Source organism: Topomyia yanbarensis, chromosome 2 (genome assembly GCF_030247195.1).
Source record: "Topomyia yanbarensis strain Yona2022 chromosome 2, ASM3024719v1, whole genome shotgun sequence".
NCBI lineage: Eukaryota > Metazoa > Arthropoda > Insecta > Diptera > Culicidae > Topomyia > Topomyia yanbarensis.
Genome location: NC_080671.1, coordinates 21,729,888 through 21,752,678, shown reverse-complemented (window position 1 = coordinate 21,752,678; position 22,791 = coordinate 21,729,888). Strand labels below are relative to the sequence as shown.

Genomic DNA, 22,791 nt, shown 5'->3' with positions numbered 1-22,791 from the left:
CGAGCTCCTTGGTTCGAGTGGCCTATTAACCGAAAAGGATAAATAATTCATCCTTTTCGGTTAATAGTTATTATAATTATTATCTTTGTCAAATTTTCTCGTCATTCTTTTCATCTAATTCTACAACTCTCTGTTATCTTCACCGATATTATGCTCACTAAACTGGTTCAATTTTTTACTTTTAGCTCCACCAGGCTCTACTGATTCCTTTTATGGCCCTTAGTAATTGCGCAAATTTTGGTACCGATCGGTTGTGTCTACGGACCCTCCAAAAATTTCAAAGTTTATATGGAAATTAGAATGGGAAATCGGTTAAAATTGAAATTAAATTCTTAAAAAATCACCTCATCAATCAATTCATGAGAACACTAAATATTTCTAAAGGTATTCTTCTAGTGAACACATTCGTGGAACATTATAAGTTTGTGAAAATTCGCTGACAAAAGTTATTAAATAAAGAAGTAGCATGACTTCAAAACCAGTGGATTTTATTATTAATCATAGCAACCCTGTTTGAATCGCTCCATCGTTATACAAGTGTGAACTAGACTTGCCACCCACCGCTCGAGTATGACAGATTGGAAAATGACGTTTTTCCCTTTAAATTGGCGAGAAAAGGTACAGTTTATCGGAAAACATAAAAAATAAACCAAATGGTATCATATGTGCGGGTCAAGCGAAATATGAACAAACAGTACAAGTTTGGGTTGCCATTTTACCAAAGGGTCAGTCGGCGGATTCATTCGACCAATTCGCGGCGCTGTTATTAAATTGGGTGTTGTATACATCAATAGATCATACCATCATAAATTCCAGTTGAACAGATACAAATCGTTGACACAAACAACCAAAACAAAAACCGGACCTCACCAGTAGCCATTATTCCAAGAAAATATTGCAATAGCTCCCCGCAATATGCATCAAAAATTATTAAATTGAATGGAAAGATTTTGACATATCTGTCATCCATGTCACGATGAAGGGTGCCAAGAACACTTATTAAAAAAAACGAACACAGAGACCTGTTGAAAGCTTTGTAAATATGTTTTCCCAAAGATTAGGTCCGTCAATAGCGATTTCAAACGTTACGCGAAGCTACTACCGCAAACAAAAGAAAAATTCTTTTCGAATTAAAAAGAAACACTGCTACATCCAACCTGCAATTATTTTAAGTACTGCAAAAAAACTTTTTCCTTCATATTTTTTGTCGATTGATGTGAAACCATCTGCTGGAGAATATTTCTTCCACTGCCAGCTGTGCTGAATTGCGATCGTTTTGCGGTAGACATCTGAAATTATCTCAGTCCTTCACCAACACAGCTGGACTGGCAGTTCGGCGTAGACCTTCGAAAACACGGGCCGTCCGTCATCATTCCAATTAATCTTCAGAAAGCGCAAATTGCAACAGCGTTGGTTTTGAATTTAATTGGCACAGTGTTGTGCCGTGGTACGATCTAGACTCAATTTGCTGTGCTTATGTAACATATTTTTGATCCTCTCATATATCATTTTTTAATCAGAAATGACCAAATCCTAGTCCCTTAAAACTTAATCCCACATGCAGCTTCTTCGTATTTTATGAGCGGAACTCTTTACACTTGGAAGACAATTTGATTCAATCACAGTTGGCACTGCAATTGCAGAAACCACAAAGAAATCCAATCCCAACCAGTAGGCTCTGGATAAAAGCAAATGAGTCAGTCAAGAACAAAATCGTGACTTGCTTCGATATGATAGTCGCAAACTGGAAAGGTTAGTGAATTGGCAAATGAGTGAAAAATAGAAAAAAAATGTCTATAATGTTAGTTCCATTCCAAACCGTTAATTAGAGGTGCAGTTGAACTTAAACTTCATTGTAAAATGCTGGTGGAGAATTATATTGAAACATTAGCCCCCCACCCCCCTCTGAGCTGCGCATCACGAAGAATCCATAACCATTAACGAATGTCAATTAGCAAATCGAGCAAACCTGGTGACGGTCTTCGGCTTACCGACCGGTCTGACCCCGACCCGCAAGTGTCGAAGTCGTGAACAAGTCCATCCTCTCGTCTTTCGGAAAGTTCATCTTCCCAGAAGCTAACTAGAGAATGGGGAATCGATATTTTTTCGCTGTTCAGGTGATTTTTTTTTATTTCGGAGCCCAATCACCTGGTCACGTTTTTTCGCTAATTCCGGTTGTTCGAATCACGAATATCTACGTGGAAGAAGAACTGGGCTGATGGACGATTGTCTCTAACAAAGCCGGTTTCTTTTCACTTGTCTGATGCACAGACAAAGGAACTGCTTTGTACTTACAGGTCTCTGATTTAAAGGTACCATCCAATAACAGGTAGGGTAGATGCGCCCTTATTCATCTCAGTGCCTCTTTTCATTTCGTTTCAACTTTAAACAAAAAATACAACAACACGATTTAACAGAAATAACCATTTCAATAGAGATTTTTTTTGAAGTTAAGCTAATATTTTAGCATTTGCCACTTTCTTAAAATGAGTGCTGTAGACTTATAATAATTTGAAATTTCTTGATCGCTACTAGCTCAATTTTCACAATACACACCGACATCTTTCACCTAATTACACAACAATTCACACTTTAATCACTTATACTGTCCCACAGAGCGATTCTGCACTATACACAATACACTCACTTTAAAAAATTTAAAATAGTTTTTGAATAATAAAAAAATGATGAGATGAATATTTTCTAAATTTACGCACAATATTGCCAAAGCGATATATGCGTTTGATGATTTGCGACAAATGTTTCTAACAACATGTCGATAGTTGACATAGTAGTATGCATCTCAATTGTGAAGTAATCATAACGACTATTTTCATAGGAAATTTCGATTGATAATTTCAACTTATTAAGCCGAATTTATCCCATGTTGTATGAAATGTAAATCAATCACAATGTTGCACATTCTACATATTGATCCGTTGACCGCACTGTTTTTGGCTTGTTAATGTCTCCCCTCTATGAACAGTCTGTTTTAAAGTGGTTCGAAGAATGTCTTTCATTGGTCAGCCGTTTCAAAATGAGATTCGTGTTGGGCGGTTTTAAAACACCTGTTTGTGACCGTTCAGTAGATGGGATGAAGCGTTTCCCCATGGGCCTTTTCCAAAAAGTTTTAGGTTGCAAGTTGCAATACACTTGGATTTGGACCCGGGTGCTCATAGCTTTGGATTGTCCGGATTTTCGGAGACATGTTCCAGTGCAGGAATACTGTTTGTGAATTTCAATAGAATACTGGCAATATGGATATCAAAATTCTTGGAATTGCTTCAGCGGACTGCATGCACTGCATGGTTTAGTAACCATTTGGTGATTTGACTATGGAACGGACATTTCGGAGCAGGTTCCCGTGGGGCCGTGAGTGGTCGTTACGAGGTTAAATAGCCATATGGTCCCGTAGCGACGAATAACTGACTTTTGAAACAATTTGAAAAGTTGTGATACCCACATTGCTATGATATTAAAATCGGCTGAAAATGACAACGTAGCTAATTTTGTTGTGGCAAAGGTCCCAAAAAATGTTTTTTTGCTTCAAATTTTCGTGTGTACATTACTTTGTATCGCATTTGTTATACTAGTTCATTTTAAAAGTTTAAAATCGCTGTAGCACAGTGTTTTCTACAAAAAGTTAACAAACTCTAAATAGTAGAAACATTTTACCATTTTAACTATTGCTTTTCAAAGGACAATAACTTCTTTTAACGAATAAAAAAACTTACATTTTTCAAAAAAAACCTCCTCGAAAAATTAAAAAACTTCTACTGGGCACATTGACAGCCCCCTTGTGCATTTAAAATGTCCAACAGTATTCATTGTTAAATACCATAAGAAAATAGCTGTTAAAAAAAATCAGATTTTTTTTACACGGTTTCTCAAAATAGCACGGATTTTTTTACACGGTTTCTCAAAATAACACGGATTTTTTTTGCACGGTTTCTCAAAATAGCACGGATTTTTTTATGATCATTAAACTCAGTTGACTCATGGTGTTATTCATAGATTTAGGCACATTAGTTCGCAAAATCAAAACATTGTGGATATTTTCTCGTGATCTATTTCACGAAACTCGGAATTTTATTCATGAATCCATTCAATCCTCGTGAACTAATTGCCTAATGTGCCTAATATATTAGTCAAGACTTACCATTCGTGATCCTAAAACAGTTCATAATATCATGAAATAATATTCATGTATTCGAGAACTCGTTCATGATTCCTGGTATAATAGTCACGACTGACCATGCGTACCCGTGAAATAAATCACAAAATTGTAAAATGTTTTTCATGTCGTGAACTAGTTCATTTTATCTAGTATAATAGTCACAAGTTACCATTCGTGCTTGTGAAATAGTTCACAAATCCATCAAATATTATTCATGTAATCGTGAACAGGTTCATGATTCTTAATTGAGTTCTACAAGATGACGACACGAATGAACTGATGATGAATGAAGTTCATGTTTGACAATTCTCGGTGGTTTGTTTACTTTGTCAGTTGCGTGAGTGCGAGTACAACGGGTGCTCATCTGTTACATTCGAACTCACGTAACTTCCATGTAAACAAACCACCGAGAATTGTCAAACGAAGTTCATCCGGCTCATTTTGTGGGCTTATGTCGGTTGGTGTAAAACCTAGTGTATCGCTCACGATCCAATATCCGTGCTCGTGAAATGGTTCCCAAGTTCATTACATATTACTCATGTATTCGTGAACTGGTTCTTGATTTCTAGTATAATGAAATTTTAACGTGAAGTAATTTCACAAAATTTGGAGTATTAGTCGTGGAATCATTCTTGTTCCGTGCACTTTTCATGAAATATCCAGCTGCTAGTGACCAAGAATAGATACAAGCTGTAGATACAAAATAAAATATTAGGACTTCGAACATCGTTATTCATTTGATACGGTTCAGTGTGATGTCTGGATAGAAAACGAACACTGCGCTGTGCGCCACAAATTGTGTTCGTGATATAGTTTACAGAACAAGATACCGCGAACCAGTCACACTTTTATGATCCAGTTCACCTTATCACGTTACAACGAGTAAAAAACCGATAGTAACCAAAAAATAACAGATCGCGACAAGGCGAAAAGAAATTACGAATACTACTATGAAACTGCTGATATCATGTCACATTACTCCACGTGTCAAATTTGAAAGTAAGCTCTAGAATAAAATATCACGATAAGATAAACAGAAATTACAAAAATCGTGACTAAGGTCCTGAAATTATAATCATAAATCACACAACTCGTGACAAAAATAGCAAAAATTGTCACTAAGATCCTGAAATCATGAACATAAATAAAAATGAATCTCTACTCGTGACTAAAATATTACGACAACATGAAAAGAACTTATGAAAACCATGACAAAGTTCCTGCAGTCATGGATATAAATCACATTACTCGTTAATGAAATAAATCGTGACTAGGATCCTGAAATTATGAGCATGAATCACTTTACTCATGTCTGAAATCTCACGATAACGTGAATAGCAATAACGAAAATCGCGACAAAGATCATGAAATCATGAACATAGATCCCGCTACCATGGCATAAAAATCGGATAGTAATCTCATGAATAAAATAGCACGGTAACGTCATACGAAATCACAAAAATCGGAAATTAGCCTCGGAAATCATCAAAATCGCTTGACTGTCGGATGTGTATTCCAAATTATGAACAAGACTCATAACAAAATCTGAACATGTCCAGCGAACAACAGTAACCCAACCAAACATTTGAATGTAACGCCATGTATATAGTCGGGATCTAGTTTTGTGGAAACACAAATTGTTTCATGGATACGAGGTTTATTACTCATAATTTCAGGAACTTGGTCACGGTTTTCGTAAATCGTTCAGTTCACGAAATTGCGATCATTTTTTCATGGATTTATGATCGGATTTTTTCCGTGTAGGCACTACTTCAGTGGGGATTGTACTCATGCTCTTTTTATTTTGTGTTAATCGTTCATGTTTTTTCCACTGATGCTTTTTCTTGTTTGCTGTACAACCTTCTCGGTATATCTGACCTGCTTAGATCTGCTGCAAATGTCGTCATCTGTTGAGACATGAGCCGATCCAGAGATGTCGACCTTAATGATTTACATCTCTTTACAACACCCTTCGCAGGGTTTCTTATCCTTCTTGGCGTTAGTCGTTCCTATTTATTTGCCAGCTGCTGCTGAGATTTTTTCGGCGGCGGTATTCCTCCCGATAACAATAACCATTTTCGCGGGCCATTTAGCTGTCAGGCACTCCGATGGAGAGATCATTGGCAATAAATAATAACGATATGTTGATTTTCTCTGACATCATGCGTTTTCCTTAGATCACATTGCTAGTCCGCTGACCGACCTTTGCTGTGAAGCTGATCTACTCACAACTAGTGCTAATATCGAAACATGCCGAAACATGAACCGATCCAGAGATGCCGACCAACATAACGTACACCCCTTACCAGCCACCTCCGCGAGGTTTCTTCCTTGGTTTTTTCAACGACTTGTTTCTAGAGTGACCGAACTCGAATGACACGGCTCGCTGTACAATTTCATCCCTGAACAGGAAGTTTATAATATTTTGAAAGTAATTCGAAACCCCCATGGGAGGGGTTTGAACCCCTAAAACCCTCCCCTTGCGCACGGGCCTGATGCAAATCGTACCGAATATGTAATAGACATTTGCACCATTATATTGAGCATAACCAGCCATCGAGTCGTAGTTTGGACAAATGAGAAAGACACAATTGCACCGCTAGGTGGATTAAAATAGGTTTTTGGATACCCTATCATCCAAGCGTATAAAATTTCATACGTTAGATTTTTTCACAACAAAACATTCCTAAGTGGTTATTTTGTTTTTCCCACACTTACCTGGGCATAATCTAAGGGCTTACGAACTATTGTTTAAATAATTAAAAGATTTAACATTGCTGGATTATACTGGATTTATCGCCAAAGCATTTTTATCGCTATTGAAATGGTTGATACTGTGAAGTCGTGTTGTATTTTTTGTTTCAAGTTGAGCAATCAGGAAATGAGTTGAATGAAGGGGCTGAGATGAATAAGAGAGCGTCTACCCTACATTCGTTCCAATAAGCATGACTCGCAGTAGGCTCATTCTGATTAGTCTGAAAAGCACTTCGATGCCTTATTCCTCTGGTCCTATGTCACAGAGGGTTTTTAATAACAACCCTATTGCTGACAGTTCACCATTCCATGCAACATTCAATGATTCCTTTTAAAACTTTTATATGTGAAAACTAAATTCAGTTGCTTCGGGGAGATTCTCTTCGAGCTTCACAGAACATTCTAACAGAGAACCAGCTGATGCATTGACATGATGGAAGGTACGGTATAAACTAGACCATGCAAAGCCAAACCGAGTAGGTTGGCGAATTCAAATGAATTCGGATTAGGCTTTGCTGGACTTGTCGGTTGGCTTGCTGGTAAGAGATTATGTAGTTCGTTTTCCTTCTCCAGCTAACGTACCTTTGATGGGTGTGCTTGTATAGGTTGCCAGTTGACTGTAATCCGATTCCGGGTCAGATGCACTAACCGTTTTTTGCATAGCAATATGTGGAGTATCGATTGGTTCTCTTATCATTCATTTCGCAGTATTGGTGATTATAACAATATTTCATCAGTCTCGATTAAATTTCGTGCAAACGCTTGGTATCGTTGAATTTGTTTGATAATTAATTATCGGTAGTTGGAATGCCGATAGTAAATTATTTTTTTTGCATAAAAAAAGACGATAACAGCAATCTTTCATTCCAGGCGCCCCACGAATCCAATAGCCTCACTTCTTACATAGATAGAAAAAAATCAGTTTCGCTTTCTTTCGCTATTGTCAAATGGCAAAAAACTGTTTCAAGGAATTCCCGAAACCGTTCCACTACTCTCCAATTGTTGTTATCACAAGGCGTAGGACAGCAGGCGCCTGGATGGCACGTGTTAGCATCTATATATGAGAGCTGTTGTAAAATTCAATCGTTGCTTGCTTGACAGACCCTTGTGGGTTTTATCCTACACCTTCATCCACGTCGTACCGTAGACAGCGATGTTAGCCACAACCTTTTCAATTTTGCAGCCACCTGCCTACATACGCCCCCGGGGCGGTATTTGGGAAAAGTTTCACTTGCCGCAGCCATGTAATCCCTCTACGAAGCACCACCGGTGGTATAGCCATCCGTGCGGAACATTGGGTGCACACAGAGAGTGACGTCTGTGCGCGTGTATCCCATTCATCAACTGGGAGGGCCTTTTCTAGTCAGGCAGGAGTCAGCAATAAATTTTACCGACGCGACTAACGCGTATAATTGAATTGGAATTTTGGTCGTGTTGCACTTAGGCTTGAGTTTGGTGTTCTAGCGTTTCGAAAGGTGGAATTTCATCGCAGGAGTGACAATATTTGAAATTGATTTGTACTTTCTCGCATCAGGTGCTTCGCTCTGTGGTAAAAGTTTCACATAGTTAGCGGTAGAAAAGTTTAACAATTGATACCTATATACACGAGTTTGGCGAAAAGTTTTCCGTCAAAGGTTGTTCAGAAATTTATTTTAGTTTTTCGTGGAATCTCATATCGTTGTGCTTTTGTTGCACCTCGATCTTTTTTTTTATTCATTTCGTTTATTTGATAGGCACAAATGTGTTAGCTTGGCGGTGCCGAATTCTTTTGTTTTTACATTTTGGATATTTTAAAACTAGGAGGTTACAATGTTGAAATATTTTTTTCAAAAGAGAAAAATTTTACAGCTATCTTAAGACTAGAAATAAGATTCTATATACAAGAGAGGGGGCAAAAGATTTTTTTTATGAAAAATTTTAAAACAAGGAATTCAATAGTAATAGTTTTTTAGGAAATATTTACAGTTATCTTAAAACTAACAATATAGTTTGGTACACAAAAGGGGGAACAAATATTTATGCAAAATTTCACAGGTGTTTTAAAACTAAGCATACAATTCTATTTACAAGATGGGGGACAATAATTTTAACAAAGAGGTAAAATTACAACTATCTTAAAACTAGGAATACGAAATACAAATTTAAAATTTTTTTTTCGCAGAGTTATGCTTGGTCAAGATATTCAGAGGGGGGCTTATTTCCAAAATCGGTGTAGAAGCGGTTGTATCAAGGACAGGGGAGAGAAGGCGTAGATGGTGACCGGGAGAAAAGAGCAAAACTTGCAACTTTCGGGCAAACGGGAGATCAGCGAAACAAATTAGCGCCTCAGTCTAGTAGGTCGGATTGGCGGATGGTATTCTTCGGACCCGCGGGGAATCCTTCAAAAGTCATCGGACCTCGAGTCGCTCTCGCTTCAGTTTCCTTCTATGCAGGCGTAGTGGTAAGGGCGACGGCGGTTACATAGTGGCACTCTGGAGCTGATCGGTTCCACAAGGCAGGAGAAAATTTCTAAAAACGAGAAATAAAAGAGAGGGGCTAAATTGGGATATTTATCGTTTTTATGAAAGTATAAATAAGGGACATATAGGGGAAATCACGATTTGCCAGCATATCTCGGACTGGGACATTGGGTGGTCTACCTCGGGCTCGAAGGGAATCCTTTAACTGAGACCTGGCGTCCAAATACCCGGCGCATACCCAGACAACGTGCTCGATGTCGTGATAGCCCTCGTCACAAGCGCACAGACTACTCTCCGCAAGCCCAATACGCCGCAAATGCGCATCCAAGGTGTAGTGGTTGGACATAAGTCGGGACATTACACGAATAAAATCCCGACCCACATCCATCCCCCTGAACCAAGGCTTCGTTGATACCTTTGGGATAATGGAATGTAGCCATCGTCCAAGTTCACCATTGCTCCACGAGGTTTGCCAACTGTTGAGTGTCCTCTGACGACAAATACTAAAAAATTCGTTGAAGCAGATTGGTCTTTCGTATATGTCACCATTTAATGCACCCACCTTTGCTAATGAGTCGGCCTTTTCATTGCCCGGGATAGAACAATGAGAGGGGACCCAAAAAAAGGTAATCTGATAAGATTTTTCAGATAACGTACACAAGGACTCCTGTATCTTCCCCAGAAAATACGGGAATTGCTTTTTAGGCTTCATCGCACCAAGAGCCTCGATAGAGCTGAGGCTGTCCGAAACGATGAAGTAGTGATCTGTGGGCAGAGTGTCGATGATCCCAAGGGTGTACTGAATTGCAGCTAACTCTGCGACGTAAACTGAAGCAGGATCATTGAGCTTGAATGAGCGGTGATAGTATTACTGAAGATACCGAAGCCAGTGGACCCATCGAGATTTGATCCGTCAGTGTAAAACATTTTGTCGCAGTCGACTTATTTTATTATAAAATATATTGGGGATCACTTGCGGGCGTATATGGTCCGGGATTCCACGAATCTCTTCCTTCATGGATGTGTCGAAGAATACAGTAGAATCAGAAGTATCTAGGAAACGGACACGGTTGGGATTGTACGAAGAAGGATTAATGCTCTGTGCCATGTAGTCGAAGTACAAGGCCATAAATCGGGTTTGAGAATTAAGCTCGACGAGCCTCTCGAAGTTTTCAATCACCAACGGGTTCAGAATGTCGCATCGGATGAGCAATCGATAGGAGAGTTCCCAAAATCGATTTTTTAGCGGAAGAACACCCGCCAGCACTTCGAGACTCATCGTATGGGTCGAGTGCATGCAACCCAAGGCAATTCGCACGCAACGATACTGGATTCTCTCCAGTTTGATGAAGTGTATGTTCGCAGCGGAGCGGAAACAGAAACACCCGTACTCCATCACCGACAATATCGTTGTTTGGTATAACCTGATCAGGTCTCCTGGGCACCCCACCATGTTCCAGTTATTGTTCGGAGAAAATTGATCCTGTGTTGGCATTCCTGTCTTCAGATACCTAATGTGACATCCCCAGGTACCTTTAGAGTCGAACCAGACCCCGAGATATTTAAATGTGAAAACCTGGTTGATCGTTGCACCCATTAATAGAAGCTGGAGTTGCACCGGCTCACGCTTCCTAGAAAAAACAACCAACTCAGTTTTCTCCGTGGAGAACTCAATACCCAGCTGAAGAGCCCAAGCAGACAAATTGTCCAAGGTATCTTGTAATGGTCCTTGCAAGTCGGCAGCTTTGGGCCCTGTAACAGAGACCACCCCGTCGTCTGCAAGTTGCCTTAGCGTGCATGAATTGGCAAGACAATCGTCAATGTCATTCACGTAAAAATTGTAGAGCAGGGGACTTAGACATGAGCCCTGGGGAAGACCCATGTAGCTAAATCGCGATGTTGTTAAATCGCCATGCGAAAAGTGCATGTGCTTTTCAGACAACAGGTTTAGCAAAAAGTTATTTAAAATTGGCGAAAAACCATGCTGGTGCAGCTTCTCTGACAGAATGTTGATAGAAACTGAGTCAAAAGCCCCCTTAATATCCAAGAAGACTGATGCCATCTGCTCTTTGTTAGCATAGGCCATTTGTATTTCTGTAGAAAGCAACGCAAGGCAATCGTTCGTCCCTTTGCCTTTGCGGAAGTCAAATTGCCATTTGCTTCAACCCAATTGTCGAGGCGAAACAAAATCATTTTCTCGAACAACTTCCGAATACAGGACAGCATTGCAATCGGCCGATACGAGTTGTGGTCGGAGGCTGGTTTTCCTGGTTTTTGGATGGCGATGACCTTCACTTGCCTCCAATCGTGTGGGACAATGTTACCCTCAAGAAACTTGTTAAATAAATTCAACAAGCGCCTTTTTGCAGTGTCAGGCAGATTCTTCAGCAAGTTGAATTTGATTCTGTCTAACCCTGGGACGTTATTGTTGCATGATAAGAGAGCAAGTGAGAACTCCACCATCGAAAACGGTGTTTCGTTCGCGGTATCGTGAGGGGACGCGGCGCGGCACGTTTTCTGTACCGGGACAGATCTTCTTGGCGAAAGCGAATATCCAACGGTTTGAATATTCCACGTTCTCGTTGGTACTATTACGGTTACGCATACGTCGAGCCGTACCCCAAAGAGTGCTCATCGCTGTTTCTCTCGTTAACCCGTCGACGAACCGGCGCCAATAACTGCGTTTTTTGGCTTTCATTAGACTCTTCATTCTCCTTTCTAACGACGCGTACTGTTGACAGCTAGCGGGTAACCCGTCTTCCCGGAAGGCCTTGTATACAGTGGACTTTTCCGCGTACAGCTCTGAGCACTCTTTATCCCACCACAGGGTGGGAGGCCGTCCATGGGTATTCGCGCTGGGTACTGGTTTAGTCTAAGATTGATTCGCACTGTCGAGAATCAAGCCTGTCAAAAACCTGTACTCTTCCTCCGGAGGAAGTTCTTGAGTGGATTCGATTTTAACGGATATCGCGGTCGCGTAACTCTTCCAATCAATGCTCCGTGTGAGGTCATACGAGACACTGATTGTTTCCGATGGTCTTGAACCGTTAGCAATTGAAATCACGATAGGCAAATGATCGCTACCGTGGGGATCAGGGATTACCTTCCACTTGCAATCTAACTGTAGCGATGTCGAGCAAAGCAATGAATCCAACGCGCTTGTGCGTGCTGGTGGTGTAGGAATCCGCGTCATTTTTCCCGTGTTTAAGATGGTCATGTTGAAATTGTCGCAAAGATCTTGGATCAATGTTGATCTATTATCATCATGAAGACAGCCCCATACTGTACCGTGCGAGTTAAAGTCTTCCAGGACAGCGTTCGGTGCCCTACCGAGGCTCTAGGAGGAATGTAGATGGAAGCAATGCAAAGGTCTTTACCTTTGATTAGAACTTGACAAGCGACAATTTCAATGCCTGGTGTCGAAGGGAGATTAATTCGGTTGAAAGAATAGGAATTTTTGATCCCCAAAAGTACTCCTCCATAGGGGGTTTCTCGATCCAGACGAATTATATTAAAGTCATGGAAGTTGAGATTTATATCGGAAGTTAACCAAGTTTCACATAATGCGAAAGCATCACATTTTAAACTATTTAGTAAAAATTTAAAGGAATCGATTTTCGAGAGGATACTTCTGCTGTTCCACTGTAGAACAGTGATCGAATCGGTGACCTCGTTCGATGACTTAGCCATCGAAGGATACGATCGCTGCAAGGAGGGGCCATTTAGTAGTCAACTGCTTCAAAAATGTTTGCACTATAGGGAGAAAACGTATCAGAAGGCTTTTAAGACGATCAGTAACATTGAAAGCTGTGAAAATTAAGTCCACTATGTCAGAAAATTTCATTAGTCCGCTACTGGACTGAGTATCTGTTTGAAAAAAGGAGACACTTGGGGTTTTGGATGTCCCTGGAAGTGGTGGGTACTCCTTGTTAGAATTAATATTTCCAAGTCCTGGAGCAAATTGCTTCGGCTTTTGTGCATCACTTTCGTTGGATTTATTGGTTGTAGTTGGCGCACTCTGAGTGGACGACACCTTGGCACCCTTACAAGGCAATGTAGGGGAGGCTGGATTTCTCCTCTTCCTGGATTCCCCTGGGTTAACCAAAGATGTTCCCTCTCGTGGGTCGTCAGATTCTTGCTCAACGTTAGCCAAACCAGCATAGGGATTTTCGGACAGGACAGATGGCGAAGCATTCTTTAGCATTTCTGCATAAGAACGCCTTGAGCGTTCCTTACGGGAGCGCTTAATTTTATCCCCGCGCTGCTTGTACGCAGGACATGATTTAAGAGCATGTGAAGGGCCCCCGCAGCAAATACACTTTTCAGTTTCTTTGTCGCAAGAGTCATCCTCATGCTCTCCTTCGCATTTGCCGCATCGTTTCTTATTTCCACAATATGTGGCTGTGTGGCCCAACTGCTTGCAATTGCTGCAGTTCATGACCCGCGGTACGAACAAGCGAACTGGTAGGCGAACCTTGTCAAGGAGGATGTAGTTGGGAAGAGAGGACCCGGCGAATGTCACCCGAAGCGAGCCTGATAGAGAGTAGGTAGTCTTACCTCCCTCGGTGTTTGCGGTATACAATTGTTTGCATTCCAAGATCTTAATCTGTTCAAGTGAGGGGTCCTTAAAGCAGCCAACCCCGTGCTCCAACAGTTCTTCGCATTTCAGGCCCGGTTCGGACACTACCCCATCGATTTCACAGGCCACACAAGGCGCGTACGCTTTAAATTCCCGCGTAAAGCGCTCACAGCAAGCAATCGCGTTTGCCTGCCCGAGATCATTCACTAGAACACGTATCTTGTTTGCCCGAACATGTGAGTTACGGCCGGGTAATTAGCAGTCAGATCTCGAGAAAGTTTTAATATATTAACCGGTTTCTCTCCGGTCCGAAAATATACCACCCATGGTCTAGAGGAACCTTCTGGGTGCTGCTTTATACGGGGAGCAATGCGAGTGTTAGGGGGATCAGGGACTTCCATGATTACACCAGATGGTATTTCGCCCTCGGCCATTTAAGCACGAGGGCAGAGCGTTATATAAACGGGAATGTGTATTATTATTTGATTACAAGGTAGAGTAAAAGTAGGGAAAAGGAAAGAAAGCAAACGAGGAAAAAAAATAAAGCAAAACTTATCTGCAAACAACGTCGATTGTTCCGCACCAGCGAAAACAATGTACTGGATTTACTGCCTGCACCAGCAGAATGGCAGCTAACGAACGAACAAAGGATGACCTTCACTCACTGAAATTTACACCACTGTGAAATATAACGATCCGTTCCGTTCAAAGGTTGGGAGCCGTATGATTCAAATATAATTGTCCCCACAATGTTTCTAGTTTTTTCCCTTGCTACCCACAAACAATTTAGATTTCTTCGCAGTTAGTTAAGTTAGATAAAACGATATAAATAAAGAAAAAAAATAAACAAAGATTACAGAAAAACTATCAATAGGTTTACAATGAAATTCAAGAAAATAGAGTATAATTAAAAACATTCAAAATGATGATTATCCTCAGTGTTAGCATTAGAAAGTGAATTTTTTTTATAACGTGATAGTCTTAAGAACCTTTGTAACATGTTATGTAAAAAAAACCCCGGCGTAAAAAAAGTTTTTGCAAATGCCGTGTCAAATAAACGTTTTATGAAAAAAATATAATCAAATAGAAAAAAAGCATTCACGAATTAGTTGACTTTTCTAGATCAACTTTAATATCATTTTTGTCGAAAAATGTTAAAGTACCATGAAAATTAGGTATTTTCAGAGAACGTAGTTTCTGGGGCAGAGAATAACAATTTAATGTTCAGTAGAGTGATACTTTACATATAGAATGGTTAGTATGTCACTCAAACACCTACGCACCCATTTGCACAATGTCAACATTTAGCATATGTCATAGTGTATATTGCATTGGTTTGCTAAACCAAACCAAGTTTCGGTTCCAATAATTCTCATTAGCTTATTCAGAACTCCTCCTCTTGTGCGACATTACGAAACACAAATAGTATTTTCGCTAGCGTCAATCCGGCGCTATCCTGTCACTAAGTTAGTGTCTTATTCTGATGAGAGGAACTTGAAGTGCATGTTTTATCATAGATTTTGTTTTTGAAAACAATACTGCAACTTTTTCTTCAGTGCATACATTTTTACACGAAGCTATTTATTTTCTTTAACTCATTTTCGGTTTGGTTTTGGTTATGGAACAACATTTTTTTTAAAGTAATGCAGGCAAAAACTTCTACACTTTTTTGAAAAAAGCTCTTATGTCAAAATACTCTAATTGCCTGTGGAAAACATGTAGATTCATAAATTTCAACATTTCGAAGTTTCACTCGAACCGGCGATGGTCATGTTTTATAGTTGGCAGCTTTCTCTTAGAATCCCTTAAATACATGCAGACTTTCAGGTTCCTCAATCTTTGGCCGTCAGTCGTCATTCCACTCGATATCATACAGCCACAATACGTTGTGTATAAAAATCTATCCTGGCATTCGAAAGTCAAACAGAGATGAACAGCAGCAATTATCATAGATTGATGCTAATCGTCGACAGGTTTTCAGTGGTGATCTTGCGTGGCTTAATTTTTGTCGGTTGTCACGGTAAAGATGGACTTGTCTGTCTATACCAGGACACATGTTAGTGAACTCGGGTGATTCGTAGCTATGCTGCCTAAGCTCGACCCTCATTAGCAGAAGAGAAAAGTTAAGCCCATACGATATTAAGCCTGTTCTAATGACGTTGCCACTTCTAGTTTTCCGATCTGTTTACTTCACATCCTTGCTCTCACTTGAGTACTATGGCTCTAATTTTCAAAAAACTTTCCCTACCCAGTAATCTTTAGCTAATTAAATGTCGTTAAAATGTAAAAAATACAGCTATTTCGTTTGCAATAATATTTGCTACAACTTTACCGAAGACACAATGAACAGCAACGTGCAATTTACAAACAGACCAGCTAATAGCCTGGATTCTTTTTTATAATGAATAATGAGCCATACTGCTAAAGCCTATAGCTCTTTACCACACATTGTCAGGAACAACACCATATCATTGAGCTTTGGCTCCCTGTACATAACTCCGTCTATATTTGAAGAGAGCGAAGAGCGAAACTTTTGCTTTATCCATATTTCATGTAGCCTTCCACGGAGTAAAACTTTCAAGGGCTCATTTGATCAATTCGCTTATCATAATTCTACAAGAATTTGAACTACCTTTAAAGAACTCAGGGCTTAGAAAGTGTGTGTCAAAAAGAGAATTCTTTGTCAGATGAGTATCCACATAATTTTTTGAGTCTAGCAATTTTGGCATTCCACGCATAGGTCGAAGCGAAAAAGCCTCTTGTTTGCTGCTACTATGAATTAGTTTGTTTTATCTATAGCCACATCCACGTCACTTGAGGCTTCAATCGTTAGAAATATCCATAAAACCTAGTCGCCAAGCCCTCTTTGCAGAGGGCCCAGTTTGTAGATATGGCATTACGATATGTATCGATATTTAAGAAGACATTTAAATGATCGAAGACGATATACTTATGATCAACGACGGTTCGAGCTCGTTTGGTGCGAGCCAGTTTGCAAACTCATGCGTAATACCGTCACAGCAGAGAGTTACATATAACACCTTTTCTCTGCCAGCTCGTCCAAATGTTGAAGAATTAAATTACATTAAGTATACATCAATTCGGTGCCTCTGCTCAAAATTATGTGGTGGGCATTTGCATCTTTGCCGGTTATGAGAGAAAGCCCATTTCTGTCAGAGTATAATACAACCCATTTGAAATCATCATAAGGTGATGGTTCATTATTCGGCAAAATTATCCACAGTCATATTGACCGTGACAGCACAAATATCGCGCGTTGTGAGGTCGGATATAGGACATGCGTTAATAACACTATTCGCAAGTATACCTGGACGAGGTATTTGGCGTGGATTTTTCATACGATTATTGTTGAAAGGTACGCAGGTTAACTCATTCATGCCCATGTTGTTTGTGGACAACAACGTTTTTAAACAGCTATAACTTCAGATTAAGGCAAAATTTGCTCACAAAAACAAGTAAAGCTAATAAATGTGATCAATGCCTTTCATTTGAGTATAGTTTCAAGGACCAGCTCTAGAACTAAAGTTATTGCAATTAGTCTGATTGGATTCCGATGGAGCAGTGCTACCAGGAACAGTTTACTTTGACGACGGAAAATGAATTTTTCATATATCTTCGTTATGTTGCAATATTATTGAAAATTGATAAAACTTATCAATTTAGACGGTCTTTGGCTACATTTTCCCCGCAATTGGACTATTGTAAATATTCTAGGAGAATTGTATTAAGCACTGCAAGATAAAAATTGAGCAGCTTCTAGCATTGCGAGGGAAGCACCTATCTTTATGAAAAAAGTTTTTTCTTATTTCTTGACTCCACCGTTTTCAAGGAAAAATAGTTTTTTTTTATTCTACAGCAACTAGAAACTACCACAGCCTACAGTGAACCCAGAAATAGGTAGTAGGTACATAATCACCATTTGAATCCCACGATTTGCGAAGAAACAAACGTTCACTGTGTTAGAGATTCGCTTGGCACAGCTAAGGTAAGATCAATGATACGCCGTGCGCGACTGGAATATTTTAGTGCCACCAATCATTCAGTCCACGGCACGGAGTAACACCTTGACTTGGGAACTCCTGTTTTCAGTCACATCTTATGAAATGGGAGCGGTAACCCACTGGATCGATTGTTGGCTGAGAAACTTCAACCCGCAGGATGCCACACTGCTTCTAGGCTGGTTATGTCTGGAGAAAGATAATAGAATGTTTACAACATCCTAGTCGATCTCATCCACAGTTACTTACACAATTCTATATTGAACACAAGATTGTCACAACTATTTTCATTCCTTAAAACTGCAATTTTCTGTATTTTCTGACCTTACATCGAATGGTTAGTTATATTCTGTACACAAATACTCTCTTGCATCCGGTAGCGTACTGTCCAGGACAGTCTGTCCTAGCGAAGCGGTTAAATACCAATGAGTCATAAATAAATTCAATTGTTTTCAATTTTCCCCACACTGACTGCCGCTATCTCTTGTTGTAGCCAGGAAAAGATTGAAAATAAAACCCAAACAATCGTGAAGTGGAGATGTAGATGAATCACACACGATGGTCTACTTTACGAGAAACCGCAAGATCGGTTATCATGTGTACATGCATGCAAACAAAGCAAAGCAGCAGTAAGGAAAACAAGCTAACCCGCTGACTTGCGCTGCTGCTGACTCGTCGCCGACGTGCCGCTTAGGCGCTTACCAACGTAACCGAGTCCAATCAAAGCAGTTGACCAGCATGGGATTATCGGTCGGAGCTCTGGACAAAGACAAGACAGCGGGTAACTTTCTCACGACCAACCAGCGTATGCTATGGATATAGTTTCTGGGTCTGACAGATTGTGACTGATGAGGCAACCAATATGCAACGATGTAGGTATTACAGTAAATCCTTGGTAACTAGTGGAGCGAAAAAAATCGAATCTTCACACTCGAATATATTTGCTTAACTTTTGCGTTAGGTGGGTTTCACTGTAAAAGTGCTCTGAACGCGACGTACTTAAATAAACAGCTTGAGGATATGGACGCTGACTTGCACTAACGCTGAGTCGTGATTCATGAGTCATGTTCATGTTGTTATTTTTTTTATTAGCCAATGGTTGCAAACGGTGATTTGGCAGAACTCTCAGCAAAATCAATCTCTTGACAGCATTAATATTGAACAGATTCAAATGTCCTAATCATTCCGTTCGTTCCACTTTAGTTATAATTGTATCAAAAGAAATGTTACGAAAACCAATCATGAAAGCTTGTAAGTAAATTAAGGTCAAACTTCCTGGTGATCTGATTTCCGTGCAGGCTGGCACGACCAAGAAACAACACCCCGACCCATCTGCAACAGCAATCAGCCTGTCGGAAAGTTTTGTTTCAAGTTATTCTTACACCCTGCACTTATTCTAAACCGGTTTCCAGACTCGCCAGATAAATGTATGTACATATATTCATGAATGTAGTATACATCGGCAAGTTCCTGTCGTTACGAAAAAAAAAAACTACCGCGGTGGAGCTAGAAGATGAAACACGGGACAGATTCTCCACACACCGGTTCCACCAGTCTCCCATAAACCTAACGGAACGATGACGCAATGACGAACGAGTTATGGTCGCGTTTGCTGCTTATCTTTCTTCGTCGAGCATTTTTTTTCGGTTCGGTTCAGTAAGATTCAACGGCATAAAATTCACAATTTCTCCAACGTCGTCGTCAAGCGTATCAGCTGCTTTTGTACGATGCTGATGATCATAATGACGATATGTATGCTGATACACTGACGATGGTGGGGAGTGTCTTTTGAACTTTTCTCACCGCAGCATGAGAATTGCTGAATAATTAATTCCCACTTGTTTTTTTTTCGTTTACTTTTTCCTAGCTGGTGCAGGTTTTTTTTATTTCTGTGTATCCCCTCCGGCAAACAGGCTGGGACGAATGATAACCGCAGCTATAGGCTTCTTCCGGTCAACGTGGGCTTCGGAAGGAGGTAGACAGGCTGAATGGATCGTTTCGATAGCCTCGGGTCATTTAATTTTAATAGCTCTAACCGGTTGGCTCTAGTGCCGGGCTTCAGTTCAATTGGAATTAAAGTTATCGCCGCTAGGTGCCGCCTTCTTGTAATGGCTATTAAGAGGATGGGGAAAGTTCTGGAATGGCTGAATCATTTGATACAATATAAATACTAATCTTTTCAATTATACTTATACCTTTGGTTCAATGACGTTGGAGGAATGGGTAAAATCATCCAGTGCGAACATTGGCGCATAATCACTGTTTTAGTTTCTTTTGCTGTGTCCTAATTCTATCAGTATATCGATGTTGATAATTAATGATAATGAAGTATTTCCATGATTGAGGCAGATTCAAACGTGAGCTCCGATAACCTACCAGCACGCATAAGATCTAAAGCAATAACTAGATAATGGATCCAACGATTCAAAGGTTTCGAAACTCTGGAAGGCGTGAGAAATTCGAGTCCACATGCCACACGGCAGCGGCATTAAAGTAAGGGACCGGTTTTGCTGCGGCCCGTCGCACAGACTCTATTCACGCTAGACTAGTTGTCGCTGATAGCCACCTACCAACGAACATGTTCCCCCTCATCAGACTCAAGCAAGACACAAGATACAAATCATTCCGAGCTGACCGTGGATTGTGATCTATGGGATATTGAATACTGCCGGCTGCCACCACCGCCTTTGACATGGGAACGCCTTTGCTGATGCTTGTCCAAATAATTACCATGTGATCTTGAGAGCTTGGTGTTACGACGATTGCCTGCGTTGTTGTGAACCTCGCGTTTACTTGTTCAATAGCTGGCTGGAGTATAAGGCAAACTGTGAGAAATATAGTAAAGGGGGTTATGATCAAAAATTCTTCAATCAAGAATGTGTAAAAATAGGTCAAACTTCATTAAAAATTCATTAAAAATCAAATCTTATTTGTTATGCAAGTTCAATTACATACAGAACAAAGAAAAAATATTCAGTCAATTTCCTTTGTAACAAATGCTAATTGCCCGTCCTTTCAATTGACTCTGTTCATTAAGTTTTGCACAACCTCGTTGGTCACTTTTCTCTCTAATGAACGCCAGTCTGTGTTGGACTTTCGCGTCTTCTTGAGGTTGCGCTTGACGATTGCTCAATATTTTTCTATTTGGCTGATCTATGGCGCATTGGGCGGGCTCATGTCCTTGGCCATCACCTAAACGTTTTTTGCGGCATACTACTCCATGGCCTTTTTCCGCAATGGGAAGATGCCAAATCCGACCAACCAAAACAGAACGGAACAATAGTGTGTTGCTGTGGTGTTGCTTGAGGAAAAGCAATAGACGTTTTTTTCAGGCACTCCTGCATATAAGGGGGCCCAAAGGTGTTGCAGTAAAATAACGGAAGGACCTTCGCTCTTTTTAGTTTCTATTTGCACCATTAATTAGTTTTCATGTTAATAATCCACCAATCATTATGACTACTCAGGATTTGATTTATATAAGAAGCCCGCTTCAGGATATTGATTACAATACGCCTCGATAGTGGAGTATCGAGGAGGTCAGGAGGGCTGATGTGAGCCTTTTTCTGTTCTATACCTTTCCTCTATTTACTCGCCCATAACCAACAATCAAGCAGTAACAAATAGATAATTGAGAAAGGATGTGCTATGTGTAGTGGTTGGCTATTCAAGTATTAGTAGTGTTTGAAGTAGTAATGTATATTTTTCATGTGATGATCATAACTTCAGCTGTATCTTGTACCTGTCTAATCTATTACGTCTCTCATATATTGTCTTTTATTTCTTCTTTTCGAGTCCTATACTGCCATTCTACAACCACCTTTAGCTGGGTCAGCAAAGATGGTGATAGTGAACATCTTAACACTGACATTCTCAAACGCGGTCTTAAGACAAAAATGCCCTCGCGCACGCGATTACGAATCGGCCACGTCCGGAAGTCTATCCTTGATCCTAGAAGCCTGGCCATGCCTTCAGCTGGACCAATAAAGAAAATACGCTCATACCTATTAGACAACACGTCTCATGGTGACATGACCGGGTACCCTATCGATATAAGGGATCCCACTCTCTGCCAGAAATTTAACCGCGCACCGAAAATTTAATATCAGACTCACGGTTCGCGCGACCATTCAAGAACACAAGCAAATATGTTACAAAATCACGTCAGCGTTCAAACGTTAGAGCCCCTCGCGATTTCGACAGGCAAACTACGCCCACGAACTTGCAAACATACCAACACGATCTCAAGCGTCAACCTACAAACTCCCGCGCTCGCGAGTCGGGATAGTCCGAAAGTCTCTATCCTCGGTATCAACAGTCTTGGTCCATGCTAATTAATAAAAATAAATAAAATTGAAAAATTAAGAAAAATTAACTCCCATATCCACTAGACAAAACGTTCCATGGCGACATGACCGGGAATTCTAGTGATATGGGGTAACCTGTCAAAATGTGATCCGCCGAAAACTAAATGAATGACGGTTCGCGAATATGTGAATGGTCGCAGGGTTTCAAAATCGAATTTATAGAAGCGAAGTCACATACACGCGAGCACACGCGACAAACACGTCAACATACGAACACTTAAGCCCTTCGCGATCATCTACGCATACCTATGCCAGTGATCGCGCCAACTTGATAACACTTCGGTAATTATGTGAACGTTTTAGTACTTACGAAGTTACAAATGCGGTCTCAAACGCGAACCTGCAAACGCGCGCGATCATGAATCGGTCACGTCCGGAAATCTTTACCCTTCATTCTAGCAGCTTAGGTCCATACATTCAGTTGGACCAATCAAACAAT

At 40.4% G+C, this 22,791-nt stretch overlaps 1 protein-coding gene across 3 annotated transcripts in view; it reads left to right on the top strand.

Moving 5' to 3' along the window:
• Positions 1–22,791, top strand: part of LOC131684118 (protein phosphatase 1 regulatory subunit 14B) — a 214,532-nt gene that overhangs the window by 132,333 nt on the left and 59,408 nt on the right. The gene's annotated exons all lie outside the window — the stretch shown is intronic.